At 35.6% G+C, this 12,826-nt stretch overlaps 1 long non-coding RNA gene across 7 annotated transcripts; it reads left to right on the top strand.

Moving 5' to 3' along the window:
- Positions 1-982: 982 nt before the first annotated feature.
- LOC113357977 lies at positions 983-3,822 on the top strand. Of its 7 annotated transcripts, none has more exons than XR_003364066.1 (7): positions 983-1,329; positions 2,046-2,183; positions 2,323-2,419; positions 2,623-2,721; positions 2,817-3,073; positions 3,168-3,232; positions 3,488-3,822. It is a non-coding gene; the product is annotated as an uncharacterized LOC113357977 (long non-coding RNA). The 7 variants fall into 7 exon arrangements; XR_003364067.1 differs by having other exon boundaries at positions 985-1,329; positions 2,055-2,183; positions 2,619-2,721; positions 2,869-3,073; XR_003364065.1 differs by having other exon boundaries at positions 985-1,329; positions 2,327-2,419; positions 2,869-3,073.
- The last annotated feature ends 9,004 nt before the right edge of the window (positions 3,823-12,826 follow it).

The following is a 12,826-nucleotide window of genomic DNA, read 5'->3' as shown; positions in this document are numbered from 1 at the left end:
GCTTCAACCAAAGTGAAGACTTTTGGTACCAATATGCTTCGAACAAACAACCTATTTGATTTACCTTTTGATATTTTGATCTATGTACGGTAATATGTTTGCAATACAGATAGTCCATCAAACCTCACGAATTAGGAAAACTTACACTTAGTTAGCTTAGAAGCGTGGATTACTAACCACCTCTCAATAAGAATCCAAACAAATCGAAGAAGAATTTACATATCTATCTTGAGGAATCACAAAGTTTGATACGAAGAGAACTTTGTGATTTCTATCTATCTCGTTCCTGATACGAGATAACAAGAACCTCGAAGATCAATAAGAACAAGATCATGATATACAAACTATCAGGTAAAAGATAATTAGACCTAGTTTCAGGAATCCCAAAATGAAGTTTTTAAGTCGCAACCTAATTATGTTTTCAGAAGAAACCTAAGTTCACAGAGGACGACTCTAGCAAGCAACTGGGACACAGAAGTGGCAGCTTTGAATTCAATCAAACATTTTCTCACTCTAGATTAAACTCTTATTAGGAAATGAAATTCTTAGCAGGAATTCATGTAATCATATGAATATATTTTTTTTAAATTACCCACAGGAATACACCTTGCTCCAAATTTATACACAACACTCGTAAAATATCTACCGTTCAAATATGACTAAACTTCAAAGTAAGATCCATTGTCGAAACATTATGTTAAAAACTGGAGCGGCTACGATGTGGCCCGACCACATCGTTTGAGTATGCGGCCCATCTTATTTGTTTGGCACGTCTTGAAAAGCGTTAGTTTTGTTGTTATTTCGGGGATTTAGAGGGGGTTATTTTTCAGGGAACCAATTTCTCATGTCTTTTTTACACAAAAGCAGGAGTTCTTTCTTTGTTTAAACTTAATTTAACATACATGTAAATAAATAAAGAGGGGCCACATACTTGAACGATGTGGCCCGACCACATCGTATCCCGGGCGGTTCACAACTTTCCTTTTCTTCCCTCTCCCGTTTCTCTTTCCCCACGATCTCCAAACCTCGCCTTTCTCGAGTAAACGAAAACCCTAACTCAGTCACAACTATAACCACCTTTACTTCCAGAACGAACACAGAAGAATCCCCGATCTTTTTCTTCTCATATATGGATGTTTTTGGTAACAAAATCGACTTCATCTGAAATCGCTCATCTCTTGTGTAAAAAAATCACTCTTCTCTTTGTCTAAGCTATCGACTTCATCTGAAATCGGTCAAGGGTTTGTTCAAGTCACTGTGTTTTCATTACTCTTTCTCTAACAGATGAAGATTGATGAACAAGATGAAGGATGCTGGAACTTCTAAAAGGTATAGTTTCACGAACCCTAACTTTGTTTCTCTTCTTTGTTATTTTAGATGTTCAATCTTTGTTCTTGAATGGGTTTTTTTTACTCAATTTTGAACCAGGGTTTTTTAATTTTGGGATATGTTTTACTCGATTTTAAGTTCTTCTATCGATTATGAGATTTGGGTTTCTGAACTAGGGATTTTTACTCAGATTTGTGTGATTTGTTTAGTTGCTAGGATTTGTTAATTTGATGTTTGATTCTGTTTTGAGAATCTAGGATTTGTTTGGTTTATGGATTTTGCTGGATTTGTGTTTAATACTTTGATGTGTATGAAAGATATTTGTGCAGATTCATAGCTGCAAAATTAACCTTTGTATGACAATTGGGGGTGGGGGTGTTGGTGTTGGGAATTTTACCTTGGATTTGCTTATTCATGCACACAAATATTTAACACTATCAAATATTTACCTTGGTAGTAACTACTGAGATAAAGAAGCTAGGAAGCAGTTATCCTTTCGTTCCGTAACTTTTCTTGTTTAAGTCTGTTATTCGATTTCTGAATCAAACATGAGACCAAATAAACGAGCCCATTAGAATCCTGCTCAATTTTCGTTCTATTATGCTGTAATTCGGGTGCAATAGTTCATATCCTTGGGTTGTTGATAACATGACTACAGCTGTTTTAAAGACTTAGCAGCAAAATTAATTTTGTGTTTGGTTTGGTTTAATTCAAAGAACATGCAGTCATGGAGAAGATTAAAGAAGCACACAGGAGAGTGATGGTGGCTAACCATCCTCACAAGGGTGGGAGCATGTATCTTGCTAAAAAGATCAACGGGGCTAAGTGTCGATTTCAATTCTTTCCATGTGAAGGTAGGACTGATTGTTGAGCTAGAAGTCATAGAACAAGTCAAGCTGGTGTTTTATAAAACAAGAAGAATAATCTACCAAGAGGGGTACGATTGAATATGAGTCATGACAATCTCTATTTTTCTTTCTTGATTTTTTTAAGCTAGGGTTTGCTGTTAGGATTGACAGATGCTGATGATCCTATTCCCAGATCTAGTAATGGCTTGTCTGAAGAAATTTCTTTTAAGATTCTGAAACAGGTGTGGGTTTCTTTTTCTGAATTCTGTGATTTTGGTCAGCATTTTGTGATTTTAGTGAGTTGCAACTTGTTGCGGCAGGGTTGGATGTCTATACCACAAGTCTTTTACATCTATCCAGTTATTATCTTATCTTGATTACTAAATGTACCATGTTTCAAGAAGTTATATCCAGAAATGTATTGGTTGATGAATGTTCAAGGCAGGTTGTCGAGGTGGAGCAAGCAGCCATGTGGAAGTTTCTTTGGTGGTCGGGAATCATAACTGTCCATGTTATGGTTGGCCAAAACATAGATGATCACTCGGTAAGTGAAAGCTACTGTCATATGCATAAACGTCTGTTATAGTAATTCTTGATTTCTGGTAATTTTGAAGATCTCTTTTACTTCCTGTTACACAGATATATACGCATGAGCAATAGAAGTTTATGAACTGTAATTTTCGTGTTTCAGAAACTTTTCTCCAGCACTTCCTCCTCAAGCCTTTGTCTTTTATTTCCTTCTTGGTTTGCGGGATGAGTTCAGCTTGTTGATGTACTTTATGCTGAGTGTTTGCATTTGTCTCTTTGTGAAGGAAGGACTCATGCTGGTTGTTGCAACAATCTGACAAGATATATGCTGGAGCATTTTGACAGTGATTCAGTGATTCGAATTACAGGTAACTGATGCATCTCTCTTCTGAAAACTTAACTGGATGCAATCATGTTCCGAAGTCATTGATTTGGTTTTATGCATGGATTTCTATTTTGTAGTTTGATTCTTCACAAGACTAAACTTTGTGCTCCTGCACTTGCTCCATTCAAGGCTTGTTACGAAGGTGATGGTTTTCCCGATGTGTTTGATTTGTCATTGTTGTCTCATGTCAGGGTTCGTAATCTTATTAGTACCTTAAAGTTTGTATAGCGTCAGTAGTCTGTTCGGTCTGAACTAACCCAAGAACATCACCCTAATAGTATTGCTCAGCAAAGAACTCTTCTCCCGCTAACCAGAATCCATCTCATTTATTTTGATGCTTCTTATATAGAATCTAATTGTACTATTAGAATTGGTATCATTCTTCTTGATAATGCAGGAAACTTTTGGGGTGCCAAAATAATCCCAAGCACAACATGAAATGCTTAACATGCTGAATCCAAGGCTCTTCTTGTAGCCACACTATGGATTAACGAGCTGGAACTGCAGTTTACTTCAAAGGGGACTGAATCATTCTGAAGATGTATGCTATGCTATCCAGTGTTCAAATCACCATAGTTAACTATTGCTGTTATAGTGGTCTATGTCAAGTTTTCTAGATTTTTGGTGTAGTTAGTGTCAGTATTATTCGAAAAAAATATTGTCTTTAGGTTTCTGTTAGTATTATTTTGTAACATTTGATAAGGTCTTATTTGGAATAAAATTTCTGTTAATTCTGGGTAAATAAATTTGCCTTTTTATTAAAAATATATCAAATTCGAAAAGAAAATATTGATTTTGAATTAAAGGCTTGAGATAATGCCACATGGATGGTGGAAGATATATCCAATTCAACGATTGAGATTTCATAATCTTTCATCAACGTGTTCGGTTAGAGATTTAAATGTTTCGTAGATTTTTAAAATATAATAAAAAATGAACGATTCGAAATGGTTATTTGATGGTGAAAGATGTATCTTTGAAACCCATCTTGTCCATCTGTTTTGGTTTAAAATTATCGGTATAGATTAATACACGCGAGCGAACGATGATAGATGCCTCAAATATGAACGGTTGAAGTTACATCATATTATACCAAATCTAGAACACGTGGACGGTACAAGAGTGCATCAAATATACCTAAACACCACATATAGCCACGCAAAAATCAGATTATGCGTGTCTATAGAGAGCCAATGGCCACGCCGGAAAATAAATTGCGTGTTTATAAGTAACCAATAGCCACACCATTTTTTTTTGGCGTGTCCATAGCATAATCAATAGCCACGCCAAAAAAAAATTGTGTGTTCATAGGATAACCTATAGCCACGCCAAAAAAAACTTTTGTGTCTATAGGTAACCAACAGCCACACCAATTTTGTTTTTGCGTGTCTATAGGATAACCAATAGCCACGCCAAAATACAGTTGCGTGTCCATAGAATAACCAATGACCACGCCAAAAAAAACTTATGTGTCTATAGAGAGACAATGGCCACGCCAAAAAGAAACTTGTGTGTCTATAGGGTACCAATGGACACACTAAAACAATAAATTGAGTGTCTATCGGATATCGGTACTTAAGTTTTTGGGACACTCTATGGCAACGCCTATGGGTTTTGGCGTGTCTATTTCATGCAACAATAGACACGCAAGGTAGGCGTGGCTATAGAATAACATTAGGACACACCATCATACCTAAAACCACGCGAGCAGAAACCACGCCAAGTCCAAACCAAAATGGCGTGTCTAAAACCCTATGGACACGCCAATTTGGCATGGCTAAAGGGTCATTTTGTACTAGTGATAGAAGAGAGAAAGAAGATTCGAAGAAAAGGGAAATATCTATCCCGTGTCTTGCAGAGAAGAAAAAAGAGTTATTACAAAGATATTCTCGGGATTTATGGGTCCTGTTGTGTATATAAGGTGCTCGGGTATCACAGTAGAGGAGTATCGGGAGTTTGGGGTAGTTTTGGAGCATTAACGATCGCTGCAGAGCGATTCTGCAGCAACAGTAGTAGGAAGAAGGAGAAGAAGAGGTTGCAGACGACAAAACAGGAGTGTTGATTGCAAGAACAGAGAGCCAGTTATTTAACCACACAAATCAAGTATCGTTGTTCATCTATAATTGCGAAAGGCCTTTAATGACTAAGTCTGACTCTCTGAAAAATGATTCTGCCACTGTTTCTTGTAACAATCAATTCTTTCTCATATATTTCTTCAATAAAAACACTTTTTGAGTCATTGATTATTATTTTGAGCGAGTGTTTGACATCATGAGCTAAACCCCAACACTGGGACGACGGAGGAAGTTGTATTTCATCCATGTGGTAACTTAGTTAATTCTTTATTTACTTTTTACACCAATTTTAATTGAATTAAGATTTCGATTAATTACTTGTGACTTTGTTTGATGGAGCATGCTTAGTCCTAGGGATTCTTGATGCGCCATGCTTATAATCTACAAGAATACAAGTAATATTTTATGGAATCTACTTTGGCAAAGAATAGAGTAAATATTTGTTTTGTTTTGAGCTGTAATTGTCTAGGATTAGTTTCTGAACCACTTAAATATGGAAAACAGTGAAATCCCGAGTCTCAGTACATCTCGATATTTTTGACAACCTTGTGAATATTTTCTTTATTTTATTTTTAAGTCTTAAATCAAACCTTGACAAGTCTGAGAATCGAACTTCTTTTTACCACTTTCTACAACATATCACATATGAAGATGAAGAAATCAAAGATGCTAAATGCAACTCTGATGGATTAAAATCCATTAGCTACACCATAAGCCAAGATCTTCAACATCATGTGTCTATGTGCACTAGATCAAAAAATGCTTGGGATATCTTAGAAACCGTATTTGAAGGGAATTCCGTAGAGAAGGAAGCCACGCTTCAAAACCTACCTTCTAACTAGAAAAACCTTTGTATGTCTAATGAAGATTAATTTGAGGAATTTAATCACAAATTTTCGGAAATTGTGAATGCTTGTTATTCAGTAGGTAAGGCGATTCCTGAACTGGATATTGTGATGAAAATTCTGTGATCTTTACCAGCTCGAAACGAGTCTAAGAAATATGCCATTATGAAAGGCAACGATATTACTACACTTTCCAGAAGTACTCTTGTTGGAAAGTTAAAGATCTTTGATCATGAACAACAAACTAAAGTTGACGAAGCTATTGCGTTAGAAGCACTTAAAAACACTGATGTACTTGCTAAAAGTGAAAGTTTTGGTTCTCTAATAAAGAGCTTGTTAACGAAATTTCAGAGCAAGATCTTGAAAATTCAGTTTCTCTTGTTTCAAGGCAGTTTGGAGATCTTATCGAAAAGAGGAATAAACGGTTCTCAAGAGAACGCCCTTCATCATCAGCCAAGCCCCATGATCGTATTACTCCGAAAAAAGGGTGATGATGACAAGGATATGCCTCAGTGCTTCAAGTGTATAGGTTTTGGTCACTTTTCCAATGAGTGTCCAAATCGACGAAAATACACTGGCAACAAGGGTTTTGCTGTAACTCTTGATGAAACTACTGATCGTTATGATCCGGGAGAAGAAGAAAGTTCTAGTTTAGCATTTATACCTGAAATAGCTAATTTTGATGAGAGTAGTGATACTCATATCAATTCTGACAAACTGTTTGAAGATCCCTCATCTATAACTTTTGAGGATATATGGATTTTTCTTTAGAAAAACCTATTGATGATCTTCCAGAAACATCTCTGATGTGTTGAAATACCTTTCAGATGAACAATTGGAAGACCTTTCAGGTGAAAGTGATTCAGAAGAGGGACAAGATGTTGATGAGGAAGTCTCACAATATATCAAGCTTTTTGACCATCTCATAAAGAAAAAGAAGTCAACAGATTGCTTGGCTGAATATCTGAAACCTCCCTGTCTAGAAAATAGGAAATTGAGAAAACTCTTTAAGGGATATGAATGTGGTTACAAAATCTTACAATCTCTTCTTAAAGATCGTAAAAAGATGTGGGTTCAAAGAATTCTAAATGTGATAATCTTCGTCAAAATCTCTTTGTGTTGAAAGAAGATTTGCACAAACTGAAGCAAGATATGACTCTCAACAAAAGAAATTTAACGACAGAGAAATCAGTCTTCTCTCCATAGGAAAACAGTTGGAGGTTGATCTAGCTGCTGCTCTTGATAAGGTCAAATCACTAGAAGAGAACCTGAAAAGATTCAATACTAGTTCTACAAAATTATCCACTATGTTGGGAGCATGTAAAGAACATCGTGATACACGTGGTCTAGGCTATAAAGGAATAGACGCTCCAAGTGCTGGTAAGATCAATTTTGTCTGTGCTAGTGACAATTTTCCAAGTGAAAATTTCACTGATACCAAAAGTGAAGGACTCCCTTCAGCAGATGATGCTCATAAAGACAAAGATTTTCAACCTTCAAAAACAACTCATATGAGAACAGTCATGAACATTCCCTTTAATTGTTATTATCGCGGAAACAAAGGTCTTCTTGAGAGGAGATGTCGTTTTCGACTACGGAATGAGAAACTTCATAACATTCTTGTATGGATGTCTAAAGAATTAATCAAACCTGCTTCTCATTATGCTGGTGTTAAAGGTCTAGTCTACAATCAAGAAAAGTGCTGTGACGGGACAATTCCTGGTTGTAAATATGACACAAAATATGTTCACAATTGTAACGGGAAGAATGTCATATGGACGTCTGACTCTTTAAATTGCTCTGTGAAGAGAAAGAAACATCAAAGGAAGAAGAAAAGTTCAAACTCTTTACCTCCCACTGAAGAAAGTCTTGAATCAAAGTTGTCTGTTCCCGTATACATTCACATCAATAATCGTATCTAGGAGCTCAAGACCAGTATAAATAGACTAAAATGTAGTATTAATAAGGCAAGGAAAACTGCTGCATCAGGTAATACTTGTTCCTATCCTATTAAAAAGTCTGTTGATGTTTCTAATGACAATCAAGAAAGAAAAGGGAATAATGTCAATGTCCTTGATGAGCTATTTGCTTGTCAAACTACAACTTGAATGCTCATAATTCTCAAGAAGTGTTTCTTCTTGGCAAGGTGGTCTCTGTTGTATCTGTTTTTTTATATACATAAAAAAGAAAGTGGGGGGGGGGGGGTGGGGGGGGGGGGGGGGGGGGGGGAATTGATCATCTTGCTCCGTTTAATTATTACATTTGTAATATTTTTGATCAATAACTCTTGGAAAATTTCTCTTTGTTGCTATCTTTGAAAACCCTCGTTTATGACAGTAAATTTTTTGTCTCTCAAAATAATCTTATGTTCTTTCCCCTTGAGCTAAGATTTTCTTTCAATGTGTTTAGAATTTGGCTTTGATTTTTATCAAAACTACTTCTAAATTAAGCTCCATGGATCTCTTGGTCTTGAACCTGGTTCATTACCATGAGCGTACGTACACCAGGCCCATTACCGAACGCAAACGAGCAACTAGGGTTTCCCTAAAAACGTCTCAATATATATATATATATATCATGAACTCTTCTTCTGATATATACTCGTTCGGTAACGTCAAAATTCTCCTGTGAGATTATGGTGTGCACAATGGATGGATGCAAAAAGGAAGACAAAACTGAAAAGGGCAAGGTCATTAAGTTTCACGAGGACCTTGTCTTCATAACATGCTTTCATGTTGTTGATCATGAAAACAAACTTCCAGTTCAGATGTCATCTCAATTGGTAGGAAATCTTCTTCGAGATTTTGATGTCGTACGTGAACAACTTGGAATTGCAACAAAGAATCTTGAATTTCTGAAAAACGAACTGAAGAAAGCAACTGATGAACTTGTTTGTGTTCGATCTCTGGTTGTTGGTCATGTCTGATGACTTTTGGGTGCGTTCTTCCTAGGAGTTATAATTCTTGATATCTAGGAAACTTCTTATGAGAATTTATTCTTGTGTTTAAGAAGGATAACTAGGGTTTGGAATAGCAATTATTGTGAGTACACATAGCTATTGCCGATGTTTTTCATCCTGCAATGTTTTTAGATTTATTTATTTAAATTCTAAAGTTTATTTAGAAGATGATTTTGCAGTATTAATCTTTTTGGTTTCATATATTGCAAAAAATTATTATGGGATATGTGTGTTTACGTCCGTGAACTATGATTGTCCCATATTTGTCAAAAGTTAAGCATATTGTGTCATTATGCAAATATTGGTTGAAGATCGGATGAAATTTTGATCACAAAGATTATGTCTATTATATATCTTTATGCAAATATTGATGAAAATAGAATGGATCTTTGAATATTCCGCAGTATTGATCTTTCTCTGATCCAATTCTATGTGAATATACTGTGGGGATCTGTAAGTTCTCTTATGTTGAGCATTACCGATTAAATTAATCATGGGTTCTCTTGTGGTTAATTTAATTGAGTTTTCTGGATACAAATTCATGTTTCATGTGATTTGTTAATGTCCAAAGAAATCCTTCTTTTATTGCAAAAGTAAGGTCGCTCTTGTTGTTCTTTCGGGAATGACATTTTATAGGGGAGAGTTCATATTTGAACTTGTGCTTAATTGCTAAATCTTTGTGGGGAGTGCGACTGTGGAATATTGTAGGAGTTTTCTTGTATCTCTATTAACTCCTTGGTGAATTCATTTAGTTTAGACTATATGATTGCATCTAAACAAAATTGATATGTTTTCTTTTAGTCATGAAGAATCTCTATGAGAAATTCATTATGATCCCACTAGTTTTCGTACCTTTGCCAATTTATATTGACAAAAAGGGGGAGAATTAATGTGTAGTTCACACTACAAATACATATGGTTTACGGATCATTATGTAAGGGGGAGTGGTTTTCATGTGAGATGAAGTATTGACTAAGGGGGAGTGATACATATCACCATAGTGTTGTTGTAAAAGTTGTGATACAACTGGACTTTGATGTTGTGTAATAATACTATGACATTGTATAACAATGATTGGGAGCTACTGTTTTCTCATTGTTATAGATACAGATCTTCAAAAACTATGATGCTGAGTTGAACACTTTCAGAATCACTGGAGTACTTGGAAGTGATGAATATTTCGAGTAATGTTGAAGAACCAAGGAAATCAAGCATTTGGATGAGAATCTACAAAGTCTATCTATTTTGTAATCCATATGTATTGATAATTTTGTCACTAAAATTGACAAAGGGGAGATTGTTAGATCACTGCTCGGTCGAACTCGCAAGCATTGCTATCTCAATCTTGTTTGTCAAGTTTAGTTATCACAACTATAAGTCTTGATTTCTAGTCTACTTATAGCTAAGTCTCATATTAGGATAGTAAGTATAGTTGAGCATTAGACTTCACGGCGTTCATCGATTGAAGGCGAAGAACTACTAAGGGGAGCTTGTGGAACTTCATCAACAAAAGGTATGTGGAGACTTGAACTCATCTATCACTCAAAAGTCTATCTACCCTATCTCCTATTTGAGATAAAAGTCGTATAGCTATATAGACTTTGATTATACACATTTGATATTTCGAGCTGAGTTTAACTAGCTTACATATTTCTCGAAATATGTGTGGGTAAGCTTTCGGTTTAACCAAGTTCATCTTATATCCTTGACGAAAGTCAAAAGATGATCATGTGAAAATATCTTTGCAACATCTTACATGATTTGTGTGAGACAGTCATTTGATGTAGGATCAGAATGATTCGTATTGATCATTTGATCACTTGAAAATTGCTTTGAAGTTAATAGTTTGTGTGAGACAGCTATTGTCGTCTTCCAAGAATGTTTCAATGATTGAAATGGGAGTTTAGAACAATTAACCATGATTGGATATAGCACAGTATGCGTACTTGTATGCTAACTGTTGCAAGTTATTCCAAGTCCGGGAACCATAGTATGCATACTCGTATGCGTACTGGTTGTTTAATGAAAGTCCGGGAACTTAGTATGCATACCGGTATGCGTACTGGCGTGAGGTTCAAGTTTTGGAAATTTAACTGAGTTTGGAAGGTATGCGTACCCGTTCGCATACTGGCGAACCCAAACTAAGTCCGACTACTTAAGTATGCGTACCCGTTTGCATACTTGAGTAGGTTATGTTCTAAAATCAGTTTGTTCATGAACTAATACATTCATATATTAAGGAATGCAATATTTTGCAAACCGTCGCTATAATGTTCATGAATTGATTCGAGTGAATCAAAACCAATTTTGCTTCAATTGTGTCTTATATACTTCTATGATAATATAAACAATTGAACAACTCTAGAACTAGTTTCATTTTATTCATTTGAACTAGTTATGGTTAAGATGAATATGGTTGATATGAACGTGTTCGTATGACTAACTTCGGTTAACTATTGTTGAGCCAACAAGGTGCACACGTTTAGGTACGGTTAATTATATCTAAATGAATATGGTTGATATGAAAGTGTGTAACAAGCTAAGTTTGATCTAATGGTTGAAAGATATTAGCTTGAGTCTAATCACGTTTTCATCTAACGGTGAATATTGAATGTTTTGTTACCAAGGTAACATTGATTGCAAACCCTGATTTGAAGACTATATAAGGGATAACTCTAGCAACTGGGAAACCTAATACCCACACTCATGTGTGATACTAGTTGCGACTAGAGTCAATTCTCCTTTAACTTTAGGTTTTCTCCAAAACCCAGTAGGTTAACGACTTGAAGACTTCATTGGGATTGTGAAGCCAGACCCAACTATTTCTCTGTAGTTGCGTGTTCTGATCTTGTTGTTTTCTATCGTGATTGAGTACAATCTTCTCTAAGATTTGCTTGAAATTTAATCTCCGATAGGAAAGATAAAAAGTAGTCACAGACATCTTCGTCTCATCGTTTGTGATTCCACAATATCTTTTTTTCACTACCATACGATTAAGATTATTGTGAGGTGATTGATATTACTAGGTTGTTCTTCGGGAATATAAATATGGTGTATCAATAGGTTCATGTTCACCTTGATTTATAAAAAGACGGAACAAAACTCATAGGTATATCTATGGGAGACAGATTTATCTATTAAATAGACTTTTCTGTGTGAGACAGATTGGTTTATCAAGTCTTCGACTTTGGGTCGTAGCAACTCTTAGTTGCGGGTGAGATCAGCTAAGGGAATTAAGTACACAGAACTCGGCGTGGTTCTAGAGGCGTAAGAAACTCGACTGTACCTTGATCAGTATGATCAGATTGGTTAGGGCTGAACTACATTCCAGTCTGAAGTTAACTTGGAGTAGGCTAGTGTCTGTAACGGCTTAATACAGTGTGGTGTTCAAATCTGTATTAGGTCCCGGGGTTTTTCTGCATTTGCGGTTTCCTCGTTAACAAAATTTCTGGTGTTTTTGTTATTTCTTTTCCGCATTATATTTGCTTATATAATTGAAATATCACAGGTTGTGCGTAAGTTCAATCAATTGTGGATCCAACCTTTGGTTGTTGATTAAATTGATTGACACTTGGATATTGGTTTTTGATACCATCCAAGTTATTTCTTATATTCAATCGGGCTCGCAAATTCCTATTTGTTTGATTGCAGATTGAATTGAGAATGATATTTCATGCTTAAAATGAGAATAACATTAATTCATGTTGAGCCTTGCTCCATTGAGTTTTTTCCAGCTTTCTGGTTTTTGACTTGGTTATAATAACTAATGGTCGAAATTTATTTTCACTTCCATGAGGAAATTATTGGAATATTCAAAAGAATTTTATCTTGAAACTATTAATTTCGATCTATTCCAA

The sequence above is a fragment of the Papaver somniferum genome, chromosome 3 (genome assembly GCF_003573695.1).
Source record: "Papaver somniferum cultivar HN1 chromosome 3, ASM357369v1, whole genome shotgun sequence".
In the NCBI taxonomy this organism is placed as follows: domain Eukaryota; kingdom Viridiplantae; phylum Streptophyta; class Magnoliopsida; order Ranunculales; family Papaveraceae; genus Papaver; species Papaver somniferum.
Note: the sequence above shows the minus strand (reverse complement) of the source record. Positions and strands in the feature narration are given on the sequence as shown.